The sequence below is a fragment of the Dipodomys merriami genome, unplaced genomic scaffold, assembly GCF_024711535.1.
Source record: "Dipodomys merriami isolate MVZ:Mamm:240054 unplaced genomic scaffold, mDipMer1.0.p SCAF_196, whole genome shotgun sequence".
Classification (NCBI taxonomy): domain Eukaryota; kingdom Metazoa; phylum Chordata; class Mammalia; order Rodentia; family Heteromyidae; genus Dipodomys; species Dipodomys merriami.
The window spans coordinates 2232076-2244234 of NW_027203337.1; the positions used below are offsets into that span (position 1 = coordinate 2232076).

Here is a 12159-nt window from a genome sequence, read left to right on the forward strand (position 1 = left end):
TCATAATTTATTTTCTCCTAGATATACTTTGAATTATATATTATTTTATAATATATAGGTTCATTAATGTGTCCTTTCCGATTGCATTCCATATAGAAACAGTTTTATTCCTTTTTTTCTACGTCTTAATATTATTTTTCTTTGGGATAAAATGACAATGTTGTCTAATTTGAAAAGTTTTGTAAAGTTTATGCTATGTAAATGCCTTTCTGAGGTGATTTAATACACTGATGTCAAACTAAATTTAATTATATGAATTACGTGTATTGTTACACTTGTAATTTTGTAATCATCTTTTTAATCACTTTTTTTCATTTCTTGTATCTGAAGAATGAAAAATATGGAATACTTCTCAAATTTTCATATTATCCTTGTGCAAGTGCCATGTTAATCTCTGTATTGTAATTTGAGTATACGTGTTGCTGAAGCATGTAGTATCCTCTAAATTTAATAGTTAATGATGCAATCTTTATACAGGCTTATATCTATGGGTGCCTACTTGTAACAAGGAAACCTTATTGTTCCTAACAATGCTATCGATCTTATTTCCCTAAAATTCTGTGAATAGTGGAAAAAATTATATTGATCAGTCGATTGTTCACATTTGCAAACTTTTTTTGCCAATGAGTATCTTAAGTCTTTTTATTTGTAATTTGATCATACTCTCTATTATTTATAGTTAGGTCCAAAGGTGATGGCTTTTTCAAGTACTTATTTATCCAACTTTGTGGACCTAATGGATTCAAAGTAAGCGTTGCTTAAGAGCTACTTCTAAACTTCTTCAGCTGACATTTTCCCAAATGAGGTGTTACTGGAACAAATGTCTACCTGAGCCTTTACCCTTCTTCCATGTGTGAACAGACCAACCAGAATACCTTACCCTGACAGCAAAGATTTTCTTACTAGAACAAAACTAATCTTGGTTACAAGGGATCATAGAGAGATGAACAGTTCAAACAGAACTGTTCAGACAAGAAGGTATTTTATCAAAATATAATTGTTTATTTTACTTTCCATTTAAAAGTAGCTAAAGCCAAGAAGGTGAAAAAATTGTTCGTATGCATGATTACTTAATGTCCTGGCCTGTCTGTAAGTTCCTGGCAGGAACTTACACTACTGCCTTTTTATCACCAAATATTTTCATAGTTGCAGGAGAAGTGTATATGTTTCTCCTCGTTATTAGGCATTAAATTGATAATGTTTTAATCACAGTGTTTCCTCTTGCTTCCATGCTGTAAATCTACAAATGATAAAGGTTTAGGTCTAACTGTATCAAACACTGAAGTAGAGATAATAGAATCATACTTTAAAACAGAGTTGCCTTTGATACAGTAACTACACCAGAACAATACAAAACGTGTGTCTTTTAATCATATTATATATAGTTATATATTTTATATTTATATGTGCTGATTTTATATTTCACACAATGAAACTTACTAGAATTAGTTGATAATTTGACAAATAAATTGATATTTATTTACTCCAATAAATAGAATTGGAATATAATATTTAGGTTTCAAATATATATTAGACTAGAAAAAGTATCAATGCAATCTTTTTAGTATAAACTTGTGATACATTCAAACTGTTCTTGGTCTTCTGAATCCACATGATAAAAAAACAATGTTTTCCTCTAATCTGTAATGATTTTACTCTGCTGCTCTGTTTATTTTTTTAACTTGCTTGTCCTAAAAGGTTTTTGTCCATATTTCTGAAGCATTCTTACTGATTATGCCCAAATTTTGCTAAGATGTCTAAAAAATATTATTCTTGTGCATTACCCATGGGTCCTAGGATCCCAATGCCCAGTTACCTGCATCAGCAGATAATAGGGAGCCGAGGCGAGACTCAGCCCACTCCCTTGCAGCTTTGAGGTAACCACCCCAGACGGTGCTTGGCGGGACCCCTGGGCTGTGCGCGTGCACGAGCCAGGTAGAGCCCCCAGCCAATCCCATGACACCTGGTGATGGTGAAAGGCAGGCGACCAACAATAGAAAGACCCGCGTTCCGATTCTCCTATATAAGCGGCTGTGTTTCGGGTGCACGCTCTCTCGCGCCCAAGCTCTCCTACAACTAAAAGGCTCTCCAATAAAGCGTGATCTGAGAAGACTCCTGGTGTGGTGGTCGTTTTTCCTCGCTGGTCGAGTAGACGGTCACTACAACTGGTGCTGAAACCCGGGAACGAACCTGGGACGGGACCCGCGCAAGAGGCCGAATTGGAGCCAGAACTCAACACGCGGAGAGGAGACATCGGTAAATATCCCCCGGTATGCTGTTCACTGTAGATTTAGATATTTATTGGTTGCTTGCATTGCTTCTTCCTTTGTGGCTTGTCTTTTTGATGGTGCGCACTTGCCTCGAGGAGGGAGGGTTTGATTTAATCCAGGAAGGATACAAAGTACTAACACGGCATCAGGATAGTCTATCAGAGTCAGCATACAGTAAGGGGGAGGAAAATAGGCCTAAAAGAAAAAGGGAAAAAAGACAAAAGGATCCTAAAGAATTAAAGCAAGAGGGGCTGCAGCCCTCACAAAAGTAGAAGGGTTTCAGAGAGGAAGGGGTCTCAAGGAGACCCCCGTGCCCTTCTTTAAAAGCAAACCGGTTCTCAGCCCTACATGTGGAAGGGCGGGACCAAGAATATAGTAATCTTGTGAGTGACTCAGAGGAAGAAATGTTAGAGGAGGAGGGAGAGCAGCTCAATCCAGCTGATAGTGAAGAGTTAGAAGAGGCTGCGGGGGAGCACGAGGCAGACAGATATGGAGGGTGGCGCCCCCTAGGGGTGGGAGTACCGCAGCAGCCAGGAAGAGGAAACGGAGCTGCCCCTCACCCGTCGGTCCCCCTGCCGTGCCCGGCAGGGAAGAGTCACTTTATAAAAGGCAGCACCTGGTCGCCATTAGCGGCCGCTTTTCCAGTCTTTGAAAAGCCAATTACTAATGAGAGAATTCTTGAGCCAGTTTCCTACTCCCAGTTAAAAGATTTAGTTGAGGCAGTAAGGACTTATGGAGTGACGGCCAATTATACCACTGCCTTGCTTCAAAGGCTAACTATTAATGCTATGATTCTGTGGGAGCAAAAACTGTTCAATATTTTCCTGAATTAGTGGCTAAACAGGCAATTTTGATCTGAGAAAAAAAAATAAAAATAAAATAAAAATAAAAATAAAAAAAAATAAGAGGCAATTTTGGGTATAAAGTATTGTTTGATGCACTTTGCAAAAATTCCAGATAAATTAATTATTCCATACACCCGTGAGCAAGTTGAAATTTTAGCAGCCACAATGGATATGTGGGCAATTCTTTTTTGCTCATTTCCAAATATAATTGATAATCATTATCCTAAGCATCCTCTGCTTGCCATAGTTAACAAAAATTTAGTGTATTTTCCTGTTGTCACTTCAAAGGAGCCCTTGGTTGATGCTCTAACCATCTTTACGGATGGATCAAAATCTGGACAAGGTGCCTTTTTTGTTCAAGGACACAAACAGCCGGTAGTCTTTAATTTTCGGCCGAATGTCCCACAGGCTGTTGAATGTTTAATTGTGCTTGAAGTTTTTAAAAGATTTGATCAACCTTTTAATTTATTTTCTGATTCATTATATGTTGTAAATGCCGTTGCTTCTCTTGAAGTTGCTGCTTCAGTTAAGCAGGCCAGTACAATTTCTAATGTTTTGTTACAGATTCAATCCCTTATCTTAAACAGAAAACATCCTTTTTATATTGGACATATTCGTGCCCACTCTATGTTGCCGGGCCTGATGGCAAAGTGTAATGATTTGGTGGACCAGGCAACTCGGGCTGTGGCTCTGGTCACTGCTGATCCTGTAGAATTGGCAAAAGACTTTCATAGATTGTATCATGTACCTGCTAATACCCTTAGGAAAAGATATAATTTGTCCAGGCATGTGGCAAGAGATATTGTTAAAGCCTGTAAATCTTGTGTTACCTTTCTTCATCCTCCCCATGTGGGGGTAAACCCCAGGGGGTTGAGACCAAACGCCCTATGGCAAATGGATGTTACTCATCTGACGGAATTTGGTAAGTTGAAATATTTACATGTGTCTGTGGACACCTTTTCTGGTGTCATTCATGCCACACCTCTGGTAGGAGAAAAGGTGTCTCACGTCAGAATACACTGCTTAGAAGCTTGGGCAGCTTGGGGAAAGCCCCTTAGACTCAAGACGGATAATGGCCCTGCTTATACTTCCCATGGTTTTTGCGCCTTTTGCGCACAAATGCAGGTTGCCCACACCACCGGATTGCCCTACAATCCTCAAGGACAAGGTATAGTGGAAAGAGCTAATAGAAGCATAAAAGAAATGCTTCAAAAACAAAAAGGGGGAGTTGCTGAGTCCGCGTCCCCCAGGGAAAGACTTTCTCTTGCGCTCTTTACCCTTAATTTTTTAATTCTAAATGACAACGATCAGTCTGCCGCAGATCGGCATATGACAAGAGACTCCATGGATACTAAAGACATGGTTATGTGGAAGGATGTTATTAATAATAAATGGTATGGACCGGATCCGGTAATAACGAGATCCAGGGGAGCTGTTTGTGTTTTTCCACAGAGTCAAGAAGTACCTCACTGGGTGCCAACGAGACTGACCAGGCCGGTGGAGACTGCAGCAGAACCCGCTCTTGAAGATGCAGCTGATCTTCCTGCTGTTAGCAACAGTGCTAATAGCAATCCCTGTTATAGCTAAACCGATGATGCTGTGGGCTGTTACAATTTACTGACTGGATTGCCTCTGCGGTGTCCTTTTTCAAAGAGTGGGTGGGAGTCAGAATGTTTTTAGCCTGCTGCTTGGGAGGATGCGTGGTCTGCCTATGGTTGGTCTGTCGCCTTCGAGCCCAAACCAGAAGGGACAAGGTTGTTATCTCGCAAGCATTAGCCGCTTTGGAGAGTGGATCCTCACCCCAGATCTGGCTGTCGGCCCTAAGAGGCAGTTAAGCCTTACCATTCTGCATAGCCTTAGCACCCCGAGGGATCAGGGGATCCCATTGCACCGGGACAGGTATGCAATTTGCAATTTGGGACAGGGTGCAAGGCAAGTGCACTGCACTTGAGGAGATGGTTCTCATCTCCTCAAGAAGAGCATGCTGGGTTGCAAGTGGGTTGATGGCCAAGATCCCACCTCTGCAAAAAAGGCATCGGACGGGCCTGGTCATCACTGGGGAAGGCATGCCCCTCAGGCGAAGGCCAGTGCAAGGTCCTAATGTTTTAGACAGAGGCCCAACCTCTACTCTTACCTGTTGCCATAAAACAAAGAAGGGGGAACTGTAGGGAGCCGAGGCGAGACTCCGCCCACTCCCTTGCAGCTTTGAGGTAACCACCCCAGACGGTGCTTGGCGGGACCCCTGGGCTGTGCGCGTGCATGAGCCAGGTAGAGCCCCCAGCCAATCCCATGACACCTGGTGACGGTGAAAGGCAGGCGACCAACAATAGAAAGACCCGCGTTCCGATTCTCCTATATAAGCGGCTGTGTTTCGGGTGCACGCTCTCTCGCGCCCAAGCTCTCCTACAACTAAAAGGCTCTCCAATAAAGCGTGATCTGAGAAGACTCCTGGTGTGGTGGTCGTTTTTCCTCGCTGGTCGAGTAGACGGTCACTACAACTTTTCACCAAGGCCCATGCAACATATCAACACAAAGTAATTGAAGACCCATCTCAATTTGAATTTCCTATATTTCAGGGCCCCAATTCCTTGAGTTGCAGGAATTAGCAGTAATCAATTGTGAAATGCAAGTCAACTTAAAATGAAGGATGCGATCACAAAATTTGAGATAAAGTACTGTAATTCAAACATTCAACTTACAGATGACCAGCCCATATGAGTGAACAAGTTCACAAAGTGTCATGAGATTATATTTAATACTCCTCACCTATGATTAACGAAAGATTTTATTCCAACATTAGTGGGCCAAAAAATAGTTCCTAGAAGGATAGATCTATAATTGGTCTACCAAAGCCCGAAAACTTGACTTAGAGGTCAAATGTAATTCAGAAAAACATTTGAAGCACTAAGGAGTGCTTCAAAACACTGGGACTTCAGTACAACATGGTTCTATGGTATAAAAATGTCACTCTCAAACCAATGATAATCTAGATTTAATCTCCTGAAAGTTTATTCCTTTTCAAATAAACTTTTTTAAATCACTTTCGCCAAAATAACATTTGACAAGTTGATGATACTTAGTGACATTACAAGTTTTTCAAGTGTAGGGAGCAAGTTACAATAGAGTTGAATTATTTACACAGCACTAATGCCAAACATGTTCAACCATTCATTAAAGTGTAGAAATAGTACCACCCACAATTTGTGTTTTTCAGTATGGGCCTTTCAGAAATGTGTTTAATATGTCAGCCTCCTAATTTCAAACCCAAACGTTAGCTAATAAATTTCATCATTTAATAAGGTACATTTTAAACAATCACAAATAGTTGCCTTATCATATGTTATTTTTGTTTTCCCTCTGTCTAACATAGTAAGAAATATGACTTTAAGTCTTGAATATGGGTACTAATCAGAGATATGACAAACATAATATCTGTCTTCTATTTCTATCATATTCCTATCTAGGAATAAATTTTAAATTTCTTCTTTTTCCAAAACTTATAGGTAGTAGAAAATATTATTCCATGTAAAATAAAAGAATCACACCATTGTACAAAGCCATTTATAAAAATGCATAGTTAGGAATACATTCTAAGCCATTTTTTAACTTTCTTTTTGACTAAAGATTAATCTTTCAAAAGGTTGAGAAAAAATCATGTTTAGGTGCTTCCCGTCTCCAGTCTTGCAAATTGTTGCTGCAGATGAATGAATTATGGAAATATAAGCTGACAGCATTTCAAGAATATGCAGGATTCAAACTCCATGGAATGTATATAAACCTTTCAAAGTATTAATAGACAGTTTAACAGAATGACTATCAGGAAGTTGAAACCAAAGAGGAATTATAGTAAAGACATAGAATGAATGAAAAATGAACAAGGAGCAAATACAGCTAGAATACTGAATGTATACATACGATGAAGGAAGTGGTCAATTGGAAATAAATCTTGGAGAAAGTGTTGGTTGAGAATGATAGAAGGAGTGACTCTGATCTAGGAGCATTGGACAATTAGATTGATATATTTAATTGTAACACAATTGCACAAACTTTTAAAATTCAGTTAAAAAACACAACTAGAAACAAAAACACACAAAAATCACAACCAAACAGCAATCTCTAGAGAGTAGGAATATGACCACTCAAAATTTTAATCAGTTAATGAAGGGCAGTCTTGGGAAAAGCAAACAAACCTGTTCAAAGAGGGAAGTTTGGGATAGGAGAGAATTTTGAACAGAATTAAATAGATTGTCTAAGGTTATAAATCACCTATATTTGCTGCATACAGTATCTTACTTCTACGAGTTTTCTGTCTGAACTGGATAATCCAGTCCTGAGACACACTTGGTAGCTTGTGAGGTAGAATGAAAGAAACAAGATCAAGAACCCAGTACTCCACTGGAGAGAAAACAATCCTCTATATTTTCTCTAATCGCTCTTCACTATTCTTTCTTCATACTTTTAAGTCAATTGATTTTGAATTATATTTTTCCTTCTTTCTTCTGGCAAAGTAATTGGTCAAAGTAATTTCATCAAATATTATTTGTCATTTTCTTCTTTCATGCTGTTTAATTGGCCAAGTGAGTCCATAAAACTTCCCTCTTCTTTTTGGTTGCCATGAAACAACATCTATGTTAATAAGGAGAAATCTAATGTAAAACTTTGTCTCTAGAAAACAGTCCAAGAGGCTGTGATCACAAATATTTGGCTATATATATGTTTCTTTTACCTTGAAAGTCTTCTTGTGTCTAAAGTGCCCACCAAAATATGTACTCCATCATTTGTTGGTTCAATCAGAATTGTCTAACCTCAAAGATATATTTTGCTAAGAAGATGCTTAGAGGAAACCAAAAAATACTGCACTTTTTATCTTCTAGCTTAAGATTCTCCTTAGATACCATATCAGGAACAGTGAAGTTATTCTATGCAAAATTATTTTAATAGATTATTTTTCTCTTGGTTTTGCATTTGTTCACAAAGATGTATGGAGGAGAATAGAGTTAAATCACCCATACCTTGGAAGAAAGTGTCTGTTACAAAAGGAAAATGTTTCTATGTCCTACTTCTATGTCCTACTCTTAGCTCTTGCCAGAGTTCCAATTAATCACAGCTTCTTGGCTTCCAGTCTTGTGAAGCTGAACGACCATACGGGCTCCACCACTGCTACATCTTCATTATTTCTCTTTTAAAACTCTTCAAGTTGACTCATTTGGATGTGGAATGTATTTTCATGTCTTCACTCAATCAGTTCTGCATTGTAGTGAGCCGAATGGGCTCTGTAAAATCACTTTAGGGAGTAAAAATACTAACACAATTTACATCAAAAAGTTTTGGCCTCCCTTCACTGCTGAAGTCAATACGGTTAGCTAAGGCTTCTAAGAAAAATTTTATTATTAATTTTTCCATTTGCTTAATTCTTTTCTGAACTTTTTGGCATATGTAATAAAAGAAGTCTTCACTACCTCATATTAATAAGAATATTATTTTTTGTGAGCCACTAAGAAATGTGAAATCATTGGTTTGAAGTATCCAATCAAATTTTTTTCTGTGTTTCACTGCTTCACGTCCAGAGACATTGTGGAAAGTGTTACAAACAGAAATGTGTAATCCCAAAACCTTCTTTCATTGTGGAGGGCAATTTCTCCCTAAATATTTTGACTCAAATTATCTTTTTCAGAGAATTACTGTTTGGTAATTAAAGGTAAATTCACAAATTTTGATGCCTTATTTTTTTAAGAACTTTTAACTTAAATTCCAATACAACCTTCTTTCAAACAGTGAGAATATAGTTCCTGGGTAATGACAATTCCAAGGGAACCTACAGGATTTACAGCAAGGTTTCTGAGGTTTGTTTGTTTAGTTTGAAAAATAGCGCCATCTTCATCCACATTGCTCCCTCTCTACTAAGTCTCCTTGGATTTCTTTGCATGAAAGCCTATTCTTCCAGGCAATTTAAAATTTTCTTAATAGGCTAAGTTATTAAAAATTTTGAACTATTAAATTTTACCTGTCATAAATTTAAAACTGTTGAAAATCCTTTATCAGAACCGCAAATTCACCAATCCTAATTCCACCTTTACCATCAAAATGTTAACATGCTGTTTTCATGATATAGTATCCATGCAGCTATTATTTTCCAGTGGCTTTGTTATGCATATATGTAACCATATTAGCTGATGCTAAGCAAAATGAATTCCAAGATATGGAACCAGATTTTTTTTCATTTGTGGTTGTTGTTTTTGATGAACTATGTGATTTCTGTTTTCTTTGGGATTTTCCCCTATGGTTTATCCCTGCTGTATGGTGAGACAATGGTGAGCATAATGGTGAGACAAAGGACAAAAGGCAAACCAATGCAATAGGAATATTCACAAGAGAATATGTTGGAAATGTACTTTACAAATTGTGAGGGGTGAAGCGGTGAAGGAAAACTGTGAGAAAAATGAGGGAGGGTTCACAAGTTTGAAATGTTTTTCATTCACTACCTTACAATTACTGTAACCTCACTGTACATCAATTTGTTAATAAAATTGAAAAAATAAGCTGCGTAAAATGTAATTTTACTGTATTGGCACAGTAAATATTATTCTTTATGTAGTAACATTTTAAAAATCAATACTATTTGGCTTCTAATTTGAATTAATAACCCCTTATTTATCAGAGGTTCATCAACTTGAACGTTATCCAACTAGACAATATTTTCACAATATACTTGCCAAATTTTTCAAAAAAAGTATAAATTTAGTACTTTCTCATTCTAAAACAGAAAACAGGGTCTGGGAAGATGGCTCAGTGGTAGAGCGCTTGCCTTGCATGCCTGAGGCCCTGGGTTCGATTTCTCAGCACCACATAAGCAAAAAGAAAAAAACCAGAAGTGGTGCTGTGGCTCAAGTGGTAGAGCGCTAGCCTTGAGCTGAAGAGCTGAGGGACAGCGCCCAAGCCCAGAGTTCAGGCCCCGTGACCAGACCCAGTTTAATACTATGGAAACCCATAATTTCAAAAGTAAGTAAGTTTTTAGGAGGACAGAATATATGTGTTCTTCAAAATTCCTATGACTAACAACTACTCATTTTTAAATTCTGAACATTCCTAAGAGATTCAAAACAGTACCTGTTTGCAGGTTATGTAATTCTGCAATAGATGCAGTTTCCAATGGGGTGTTACAGATTGAGAAGTAAACAGAAAAATAGCCACATTCTTGTAGAGGATAAAACTGTGAAGCATGTGTAATAATTAATTCTTCAAGAGTAAGCAATTGTTTATAAGAGTAAGCTATTATGTCTATGACCATCAATCCCAAGATTTATACCATAAAGTCATCCTAGCCCAACAGTTTTCAACTTGTAAGGGACACCTTAAAATTCCTTAATTCACATCATGAATACCTTATCTCTATTTTGAAAAAATACTACACCTCTGCTAATGTGACACCCTCCTTGTTCTGAAAAGAACACCACAGTACATTGATCTGCATCATTTTTCCTCCACTGGTATTCTTGAGATCAGAACACTTGCAAATATTATTGATATTTAGACTTTTTTAACTATCATAGGTATTCAGTATGCTAAGATAGGAAAATTATGATTCAAAGCCTTCACAGACAGGAAGGTTTCTTAGAATTTTATCTCCAAAAAACTTCTCTGCAAAAGCCAGAATTAAGTGGCACTGAGGTTGAAGTGGTAGGGCATGAGCCTTGAGCATAAACAGGATCAGAGACCCTGTCTATGCCAAGCGTTCAGGATGAACCAATAAAAAAAACCAAAATTGAAAACAAACCCCAAACCTAGCATTTTTCTCCATATATACAGAGGCACGTAAATAAGGAAATGGCTTCCTGTGGTACATATAGGTAGAAGAAAGAAGATATCTCACAATTACTCTCTTCACACCATATTAAACCAAACCTTAAAAAATTGGTTTTTCTAAATGTATAAATTAATGTCATCCATTTTTGGCAACTCTGTCTAGATTATTCATATTAACATGGTATACATGAACTCTGTGAATTATCTATTAACTATGTTCTAATTATAACTGTCGTGAAAGAATATCTAGGCAAATAGAATGCCAGAATTATTTGTGAATTTTTCAATTAATTCCTCTTCTTTAAAAGAATTTTGTAGTATCCTATAGAATATGAAATTACAAACAAATCCGCAAATATATATTTAAATCTAAATTCTAATTTAACAAGGTCTACAAAGTCCTACATTACACGAACTTTGCTATTTCTCTAGACTTAAGCTTTTGTAATCCTTCAAAATTTATTTGGAATCCAACAGAATGAGAGATGGGAATCATGAGCTATTTTGCATCTACGAATGTTCTGTAATGATGAGAACATTTAAAACACAAGTGAGGATATGTATGAGGTGCATTCAATAGGAAACTTGACTTCTCAATACATAATGACAAAATTAGGCCAAACTTCCAAACTGTGTATTCCTTTCTTGTTGTTTGGTTTGTTTTACTGAGACAAAAGTATTCTATCTGGTCCAGAGAAGGTATCGTTATGTAATTCCACTCTCTAATCTCTTGTCTGAGTGCTAGAATTCCAGGCTTGTATCACATTTCCCTGCCATAGTTTGTTTATTTAATCTAGAAACAGACTAGAAATTCTGAACTTCTCCTATGATTTTATCCACTAGACTGACTGCTCAGACTGTTTATGTACTATTTTCAAAGGTATTTTAACATTTGACACAGGATATGAACATTTTCAGATGCACCTGAAGGCTTCCCTGATTCATTCCACTATGTATCCTATCCCGTTAAGAATGATTGCTTGACTCTCTTACTAGCTCTGGTCCCTACCTATGTAATATTCTCAACTTCTGGGGGAAAGTTCACTTGAGGGCTTTCTAATATTAAAAATTATCACTTAATTCTTGTCTTACTCAGGACCTATTTTCTATTGTTTTCTAACTTTTCTACATATTCTGAGAGTTGTTTCATTTGTGTATTTTTGTGTGCACCTATAAGTGCCTCTGTGTGTATGTGTATGTTTGTATGTATGTATGTATGCAAAAACTTAAAGCTGTAATTC

At 37.3% G+C, this 12159-nt stretch overlaps 1 pseudogene; it reads right to left on the reverse strand.

The window, feature by feature from the left end:
- Window positions 1–334: 334 nt before the first annotated feature.
- On the reverse strand, window positions 335–431 carry LOC138831442 (U6 spliceosomal RNA; annotated as a pseudogene).
- Between the last annotated feature and the right edge of the window lie 11728 nt (window positions 432–12159).